The sequence below is a fragment of the Silurus meridionalis genome, chromosome 17, assembly GCF_014805685.1.
Source record: "Silurus meridionalis isolate SWU-2019-XX chromosome 17, ASM1480568v1, whole genome shotgun sequence".
Lineage (NCBI taxonomy): Eukaryota > Metazoa > Chordata > Actinopteri > Siluriformes > Siluridae > Silurus > Silurus meridionalis.
This window is the reverse complement of record NC_060900.1, coordinates 743,101-753,100: the sequence shown is the minus strand read 5'-3', so window position 1 is coordinate 753,100 and position 10,000 is coordinate 743,101. Positions and strand designations below refer to the sequence as shown.

Genomic DNA, 10,000 nt, shown 5'->3' with positions numbered 1-10,000 from the left:
AGTCGAAATGTCACTTAATGACCTTGTGTCTTACATCGTCCCGGTTCCCATGGCTACGCATCTCCATGTGTCTGATAACTATGTTTTTCACTCTTGTTAGAATTAAATGACTGCAATTCCCTGCGGTCTGGAGAACTGTGCGAGTCGCTGTAGGAACGCTAGCAGGATGTGCAGTGTGGCTAATTTTACCGTTTCACACGAGCGTATGTGAGAGAGCTTTGTATGGAAGGTCATCAATGTATCAAGTTTCCTCCCTGATTTACACTCGGGTGAGAAAGTTGATGCCTTTCTGTGTGTCAGAAAATCGACAAAAGTGTTTTTACAGGATCCTCTGTTTTTTGGCTCAGTTAGAGTGTGAGCTTCAGTTTATCAGACAACCACAGGCTGTGTTCCAATACTGTGTTTAACTCACATGGTGACTTCCTCTTGATATTTGTTGATATCGTTGATTATGTAGTGCAGTGTATTCATTTCTATAAAGCTGCTTAAAGTGGAATCAAATGGAATCCAGAAGCTGTTGTACAAAAGGACTAGTTCACAATATTTACAGTGTGAATGTAATGTAATGTAGGTGTAGTATAGTAGATGAATAGATGTGTAGTGTGAATGTAATGTAATGTAGGTGTAGTTCAGTAGATGAATAGATGTAGTGTGAATGTAATGTACAGTAGGTGTAGTATAGTAGATGAATAGATGTGTAGTGAATGTAATGTACAGTAGGTGTAGTTCAGTAGATGAATAGATGTGTAGTGTGAATGTAATGTACAGTAGGTGTAGTTCAGTAGATGAATAGATGTGTAGTGTGAATGTAATGTACAGTAGGTGTAGTTCAGTAGATGAATAGATGTAGTGTGAATGTAATGTACAGTAGGTGTAGTTCAGTAGATGAATAGATGTGTAGTGTGAATGTAATGTACAGTAGGTGTAGTTCAGTAGATGAATAGATGTGTAGTGTGAATGTAATGTACAGTAGGTGTAGTTCAGTAGATGAATAGATGTGTAGTGTGAATGTAATGTAATGTAGGTGTAGTATAGTAGATGAATAGATGTGTAGTGTGAATGTAATGTACAGTAGGTGTAGTTCAGTAGATGAATAGATGTGTAGTGTGAATGTAATGTACAGTAGGTGTAGTATAGTAGATGAATAGATGTAGTGTGAATGTAATGTACAGTAGGTGTAGTTCAGTAGATGAATAGATGTGTAGTGTGAATGTAATGTACAGTAGGTGTAGTTCAGTAGATGAATAGATGTGTAGTGTGAATGTAATGTACAGTAGGTGTAGTATAGTAGATGAATAGATGTGTAGTGTGAATGTAATGTACAGTAGGTGTAGTTCAGTAGATGAATAGATGTGTAGTGTGAATGTAATGTACAGTAGGTGTAGTTCAGTAGATGAATAGATGTAGTGAATGTAATGTACAGTAGGTGTAGTTCAGTAGATGAATAGATGTAGTGTGAATGTAATGTACAGTAGGTGTAGTTCAGTAGATGAATAGATGTAGTGTGAATGTAATGTACAGTAGGTGTAGTTCAGTAGATGAATAGATGTGTAGTGTGAATGTAATGTACAGTAGGTGTAGTTCAGTAGATGAATAGATGTAGTGTGAATGTAATGTACAGTAGGTGTAGTTCAGTAGATGAATAGATGTGTGAATGTAATGTAATGTAGGTGTAGTATAGTAGATGAATAGATGTGTAGTGTGAATGTAATGTAATGTAGGTGTAGTTCAGTAGATGAATAGATGTGTAGTGTGAATGTAATGTACAGTAGGTGTAGTATAGTAGATGAATAGATGTGTAGTGAATGTAATGTACAGTAGGTGTAGTTCAGTAGATGAATAGATGTGTAGTGAATGTAATGTACAGTAGGTGTAGTTCAGTAGATGAATAGATGTGTAGTGTGAATGTAATGTACAGTAGGTGTAGTATAGTAGATGAATAGATGTGTAGTGTGAATGTAATGTACAGTAGGTGTAGTTCAGTAGATGAATAGATGTAGTGTGAATGTAATGTACAGTAGGTGTAGTATAGTAGATGAATAGATGTGTAGTGTGAATGTAATGTACAGTAGGTGTAGTTCAGTAGATGAATAGATGTGTAGTGTGAATGTAATGTACAGTAGGTGTAGTTCAGTAGATGAATAGATGTAGTGTGAATGTAATGTACAGTAGGTGTAGTTCAGTAGATGAATAGATGTGTAGTGTGAATGTAATGTACAGTAGGTGTAGTTCAGTAGATGAATAGATGTGTAGTGTGAATGTAATGTACAGTAGGTGTAGTTCAGTAGATGAATAGATGTGTAGTGTGAATGTAATGTACAGTAGGTGTAGTTCAGTAGATGAATAGATGTGTAGTGTGAATGTAATGTAATGTAGGTGTAGTATAGTAGATGAATAGATGTGTAGTGAATGTAATGTAATGTAGGTGTAGTTCAGTAGATGAATAGATGTGTAGTGTGAATGTAATGTACAGTAGGTGTAGTATAGTAGATGAATAGATGTGTAGTGTGAATGTAATGTAATGTACAGTAGGTGTAGTTCAGTAGATGAATAGATGTGTGTGAATGTAATGTACAGTAGGTGTAGTTCAGTAGATGAATAGATGTGTAGTGTGAATGTAATGTACAGTAGGTGTAGTTCAGTAGATGAATAGATGTAGTGTGAATGTAATGTAATGTAGGTGTAGTATAGTAGATGAATAGATGTAGTGTGAATGTAATGTAATGTAGGTGTAGTTCAGTAGATGAATAGATGTGTAGTGTGAATGTAATGTACAGTAGGTGTAGTTCAGTAGATGAATAGATGTAGTGAATGTAATGTACAGTAGGTGTAGTTCAGTAGATGAATAGATGTAGTGTGAATGTAATGTACAGTAGGTGTAGTTCAGTAGATGAATAGATGTAGTGTGAATGTAATGTACAGTAGGTGTAGTTCAGTAGATGAATAGATGTGTAGTGTGAATGTAATGTACAGTAGGTGTAGTTCAGTAGATGAATAGATGTAGTGTGAATGTAATGTACAGTAGGTGTAGTTCAGTAGATGAATAGATGTGTGAATGTAATGTAATGTAGGTGTAGTATAGTAGATGAATAGATGTGTAGTGTGAATGTAATGTAATGTAGGTGTAGTTCAGTAGATGAATAGATGTGTAGTGTGAATGTAATGTACAGTAGGTGTAGTATAGTAGATGAATAGATGTGTAGTGAATGTAATGTACAGTAGGTGTAGTTCAGTAGATGAATAGATGTGTAGTGTGAATGTAATGTACAGTAGGTGTAGTTCAGTAGATGAATAGATGTGTAGTGTGAATGTAATGTACAGTAGGTGTAGTATAGTAGATGAATAGATGTGTAGTGTGAATGTAATGTACAGTAGGTGTAGTTCAGTAGATGAATAGATGTGTAGTGTGAATGTAATGTACAGTAGGTGTAGTATAGTAGATGAATAGATGTAGTGTGAATGTAATGTACAGTAGGTGTAGTTCAGTAGATGAATAGATGTGTAGTGTGAATGTAATGTACAGTAGGTGTAGTTCAGTAGATGAATAGATGTGTAGTGAATGTAATGTACAGTAGGTGTAGTTCAGTAGATGAATAGATGTGTAGTGTGAATGTAATGTACAGTAGGTGTAGTTCAGTAGATGAATAGATGTGTAGTGTGAATGTAATGTACAGTAGGTGTAGTTCAGTAGATGAATAGATGTGTAGTGTGAATGTAATGTACAGTAGGTGTAGTTCAGTAGATGAATAGATGTGTAGTGTGAATGTAATGTAATGTAGGTGTAGTATAGTAGATGAATAGATGTGTGAATGTAATGTAATGTAGGTGTAGTTCAGTAGATGAATAGATGTGTAGTGTGAATGTAATGTACAGTAGGTGTAGTATAGTAGATGAATAGATGTGTAGTGTGAATGTAATGTACAGTAGGTGTAGTTCAGTAGATGAATAGATGTAGTGTGAATGTAATGTACAGTAGGTGTAGTTCAGTAGATGAATAGATGTGTAGTGTGAATGTAATGTACAGTAGGTGTAGTTCAGTAGATGAATAGATGTGTAGTGTGAATGTAATGTAATGTAGGTGTAGTATAGTAGATGAATAGATGTGTAGTGTGAATGTAATGTAATGTAGGTGTAGTTCAGTAGATGAATAGATGTGTAGTGTGAATGTAATGTACAGTAGGTGTAGTATAGTAGATGAATAGATGTAGTGTGAATGTAATGTACAGTAGGTGTAGTTCAGTAGATGAATAGATGTGTAGTGTGAATGTAATGTACAGTAGGTGTAGTTCAGTAGATGAATAGATGTGTAGTGTGAATGTAATGTACAGTAGGTGTAGTTCAGTAGATGAATAGATGTGTAGTGAATGTAATGTACAGTAGGTGTAGTTCAGTAGATGAATAGATGTGTAGTGTGAATGTAATGTACAGTAGGTGTAGTTCAGTAGATGAATAGATGTGTAGTGTGAATGTAATGTACAGTAGGTGTAGTTCAGTAGATGAATAGATGTGTAGTGTGAATGTAATGTACAGTAGGTGTAGTTCAGTAGATGAATAGATGTGTAGTGTGAATGTAATGTACAGTAGGTGTAGTTCAGTAGATGAATAGATGTGTAGTGTGAATGTAATGTAATGTACAGTAGGTGTAGTTCAGTAGATGAATAGATGTGTAGTGTGAATGTAATGTACAGTAGGTGTAGTTCAGTAGATGAATAGATGTGTAGTGAATGTAATGTACAGTAGGTGTAGTTCAGTAGATGAATAGATGTGTAGTGTGAATGTAATGTACAGTAGGTGGAGCTCATTAGACATTTATAGATCTATACATACATTTACTATATTTAGTATAAACAGTCATCCCTCATCAGCTGCAGTTCATTGTCAGATCTGTTTTTTTTTGTTTGTGTTGTCGTCTTATAAAATAATGTGGGAAGGTGGACATGATGAATTCCTGGAGGAGGCACAGGCGTAAAAAAGAAAAAAGAATACATCAAATGATACACCAGCTGAAGACTTTTTTCTCTCGTTCTCTGGCATGTTGATGAGACACTCAGCCCTTCCCTGACTCTCATTCTGAAACCTGATGGGGAGCATCTCTCAGCCTCGTCCTCTTTTTAACTCCACGACCAATGGCTGCAGTCAGAGTGTGTACCCACAATCATCCACTCTCATAACCACGTCCCAGCCAACGGGGGGAAAAGACGAAAAAAGAGAAATGAGCCCTCCATCCTCCTCTCCTCCGCGTGTAAATCGCTACACTGCATCCAGGATGCTTTCCAAAAGCACGAGTCGGTGGGAGACCGGTGTATACACACACACACACACACACACACACACACACACACACACACACACACACTCTGAGTTTTCCGTAAGAGAGAAAGTGTGTGTGTGTGTGTGTGTGTGTGTAGAAGAGAAATATGATGACAGATCTGCCTGTGAATCTTTTTTAATGATTTCCATTACAATAAGTGCAGATGGAGGGAGTGCAGGAAAGACGAGGCACTAGGGGGTAGTGTAAAATCCACCATGGTGTGTGTGATGTTGTAGATGGAGTGTAAAACATGTCATGCTGACTATCTGTAGAGTAAATACAAACCTCATTCGTCTGCTTTTGAAGGTAAACAAGATTTTGTTTCTACTACACCGAGGGAGAAACCCCTGTTTACACTAAACATGGTGTAGATATACGTCTGGTCTACATGCATATTTAAAAAATTAACAATCTCCACATTTACGGGTCATTTTTGTTACACTCATTTGACAGATTGTAACAAAAGCCTTGAATAAAAGTTCTAAATCACTTAAAATAGTGTTAAATCACGTCAAGCTCGTATGCTCGTATCTCTCTAATGAGATGTATAGTGCAAATGTAGTGTAAAGTAGGTGTAGCACATTAGATGTGTAGTGTAAATAAAATAAAAATCAGAGGGTAGAACTGAAGAGAACTTTTGTAAAGAGCAGTGATGATCTCAGGAGCACAATGTGGATATTTGATGTAATCGGCAGTATTGGAGCTCAGGGAGACATCGTGTATATTCATTTATTGACCAAAGTGTTCTTTTATTGTGAGGTCCTGCTTTTCTGCTATTTACACACACACACACACACACACACACACACACACACACACACACACACACACACACACACACATTCCATTAGAAAAAGCAATGAGCTCAATCAGGATCACAACCTCAAAACAAATCAAATTAACATCAGCGATGAAATTGATTGTGCTGAGAGCTGAGATTATTTTTGCCTGGTTTCTCTCCGCCCAAACCTCTGACCCTCATGACATCATAGAAATAAATAATACATTTTTACTGGAGAACAAAAAACTAAACATGCGTATGGTAGAATGTTTATGCTCAGTGAGATGGAGAGCAGCATTCTGTATTCATATCACAAGCTCTAGATGTGAGATGATGTCATGAAAAAAAAACCCAGACCTTTACAAATTAACATTAATTTACAAGTTTACAAGTTTACAGGTTTACAGGTTTACAGGTTTACTTTACAGGTTTACTTTACAGGTTTACAGCACAAGTTTACAGGTTTACAGGTTTACTTTACAGGTTTACAGGTTGACAGGTTTACAGCACAAGTTTACAGGTTTACAGGTTTACTTTACAGGTTTACAGGTTGACAGGTTTACAGCACAAGTTTACAGGTTTACAGGTTTACTTTACAGGTTTACAGGTTGACAGGTTTATAGCACAAGTTTACAGGTTTACAGGTTGACAGGTTTACAGCACAAGTTTACAGGTTTACAGGTTTACAGCACAAGTTTACAGGTTTACAGTGTATGTTTACAGGCTTACAGTCATGGCCGTAAATCCCGGGGGGGACGGGATTTCTCCCCACTATCCGAGGATTGTGCCCCCCAAATTTTTTTTTAAATATCGCACTCTCTATTGTGAAAAATAAATGTATGTATACCTAAATAATTGTGTAAGTAGAAAAAAAAACGCAAAAAATGCATTTAGAAACAGTTGAGTTTCCCCCCTCCCCTTCCTCAGAGTGATTTGACCCACTGCCTGCTTTCCCAGTTCATCACACCTTCTCTACACACACGAGTCAGGTGTGTGTCTGTGGCCCAATTAATGTTTAACTCCATTAACTAGGGTATTTTATTTACTTTAAATAAAGCGATTCTCTAATCGCTTCTATAATCTAGAATGATTAACCACATTCTATAATCTAGTTACTCATTCATAAATTAGTTGCGGCAAAAATGCTGATTTCGGATGTAATTTTCTGTGAATCTGCTCTATTAGCGATTAAAATATCACTTATCTAGTGAATGTTAGCTTGTGTACAATAGCTTGTAGCATAGTGCACTGCAGCTAACACTGCAACTAATGTACTAGTGCACTGACACTAACACACCAAACCGTTTCCCATGCAGTGTTTTATTTGGGATGAATTGGTATAATGTTAATTTAACATTAACACACAATTAGCATATTGTTTATCTGTGCATTTACTAAATGAGCACTGTGCTACATCTGAACTGACCCACTGGTTTTTTTATAATCAATTTCTATTCTGTTTTTAAGTGTCTTCATTAATTTCAAATAAAATGTTAAACCTTATTTTAATTCCTTGTTTTGCTTTGTCATTGAACCTGACAAAAACTTTGAAAATAACCATAATGACGCCATAAAGTCTCCATGCTACAATAATAATGATAAAAGCAAAGTGTTTCACTGTGGGGACACTGTGGGGACACTGTGGGGACACTGTGGGGACACTGTGCTTTATACTGTAAGTACAATTTGACTGTATTATTTGTGTCCCTTCAAAAATTGCTTATGAGAAGTTTTTATATTTATTGTCCCCCCTACTGTTAAATGAAGTTTACGCCCAGGCTTACAGTACAAGTTTATAGTTGAGCGTTCCTTCTGCTCTCGGCCAATCAAAGCACACTGTACTGGACAGTTATTCAGGATTTTCAGCTTTTTCCTTCATGAGCCTGGCAGCATCAGTGCAGTTAAACAGTCCAGAGCAATGCATGCTGGGTAAAGAATAGCGGGCGATCCCCGCAGGGCCCTGAGTGGGAGGCAGGGCTGATTAACTGAGCTGCTCGGCCTCGTCACAAATCTCCCATTCGCCTCAATTTGCTGCCAAAGAAAAAGCAGACAATGACAAAAGATTTCAATTAAATTTATTCCACAGAGGTCAGCAAGGAATCGATAAATTAGAGGCGAACGCCGCCCAGCGAGTGCCACTGATTAAGTTTATTAAAAGAGCAGTGAGCAAATATTTTACATAAATCTAGTTGACGTGAACGTTTGTGTTTCTCGCTGAGCAGCAAATAATAAAACCTGCGAGAGCATTTCTGAGCTTTCACATGAATGATGACCTGAGAATTCTAAAGCAACAAAGAAACTTTGCTCCTGATTAAAGATCATTTACAGCACTGAGCCGAGAACCCCGAGCCGAGAACCCCGAGCCAAGAACCCTGAGCCGAGAACCCTGAGTCGAGACCCCTGAGTCGAGAACGCTGAGCTGAGAATCCTGAGCCGAGAACTCTGAGCCAAGAATGCTAAGCCGAGAACCCTGAGCCAAGAACTCTGAGCCGAGAACCCTAAGTCGAGAACCCTGAGCCGAGAACTCTGAGTTGAGCACCCTGAGCTGAGAACCCTGAGCCGAGAACACTGAGCCGAGAACCATGAGCCGAGAACCCCGAGTCGAGAACGATAAGTTGAGAACGCTGAGTCGAGAACCCTGAGCCGAGAACTCTCATTCGAGAACGCTGAGCTGAGAACCCTGAGCCGAGAACCCTAAGTCGAGAACCCTGAGCCGAGAACGCTGAGTCGAGAACGCTAAGTCGAGAACCCTGAGCCAAGAACGCTGAGCTGATAATGTAGTGTGTAATGATTATGTGTATTGTGTAGTGATTAGTTAATGTGATAAGCGTGCATTGTGTAGTTATTAGTATGTATGGGGCAGTGATTAGCGTGTAGTGTTTGGGATTATTGTGAAGTGTGTATTGTGTAGTTATTAGCGTGTATTGTGTAGTGATTAGTGTGTAGTGTTTGGGATTATTGTGAAGTGTGTATTGTGTAGTTATTAACGTATATTGTGTAGTGATTAGTGTGTATAGTGAAGTGATTAGCGTGTAGTGTTTGGGATTATTGTGAAGTGTGTATTGTGTAGTTATTAACGTATATTGTGTAGTGATTAGTGTGTATTGTGAAGTGTGTATTGTGTAGTGATTAGTGTGTAGTGTGTAGTGTTTGGGATTATTGTGAAGTGTGTATTGTGAAGTGTGTATTGGGTAGTTATTAGCGTGTATTGTGTAGTGATTAGTGTGTATCATTGTATTTTGTAGTTCTTCAGGTCTGCTTGTTTTTCCTCAGTGGCGTCTCGTTTTGTGTCTGTAATAAACGTGTATAATTTTTGTCATCGTCTTTTGTCATCAGCCTCAGGAGTGCATGTGTGTGTGCATGTGTGTATGTATGTGTATGTGTGCATGTGTGTGTGTGTGTGTGTGCATGTGCGTGTGTATGTGTGCATTTATGTGTGTGTGTGTGTGTGTGTGTGCATGTGCGTGTGCGTGTGTATGTGTGCGTGTATGTGTGTGTGTGTGTGTGTGTGTGTGTGTGTGTGTGTGTGTGTGGTATCAGAGGCCTGTTCAGCGCTGCCGTTAACGAGTGTATCGACTGGAGCGAGTGCTTGGCTTTGGGTTTTTCTCAGTGACGCTGCTGCTGCTGAGCCTCTGCACTTTTCTCATGGATTATTAGAGTTGTGACTCCTGTTCCTGCAGAAAATTCTCACAATCCAGCAGAAAGAATTCTCCCTCCCCAAATTCACTAATTCTCCCTCACGCTGCTTTATACTCACACCTTTTACTTTCTGGGTGAAGAGAAACAGAAACAGCAACACAAAACTGCACTGCACTGCAACTCGACTAATCACTGAGATTAAAAGATACAAAACATGCATAAGTGCTCACACAGACATCAACCAATCACACACTGCAGTGTATAGTGTG

General features: G+C 38.1%; 1 protein-coding gene across 1 annotated transcript in view; it reads left to right on the top strand.

Moving 5' to 3' along the window:
- Positions 1–10,000, top strand: part of gfra2a (GDNF family receptor alpha 2a) — a 53,614-nt gene that overhangs the window by 12,266 nt on the left and 31,348 nt on the right. The window lies entirely within an intron of this gene.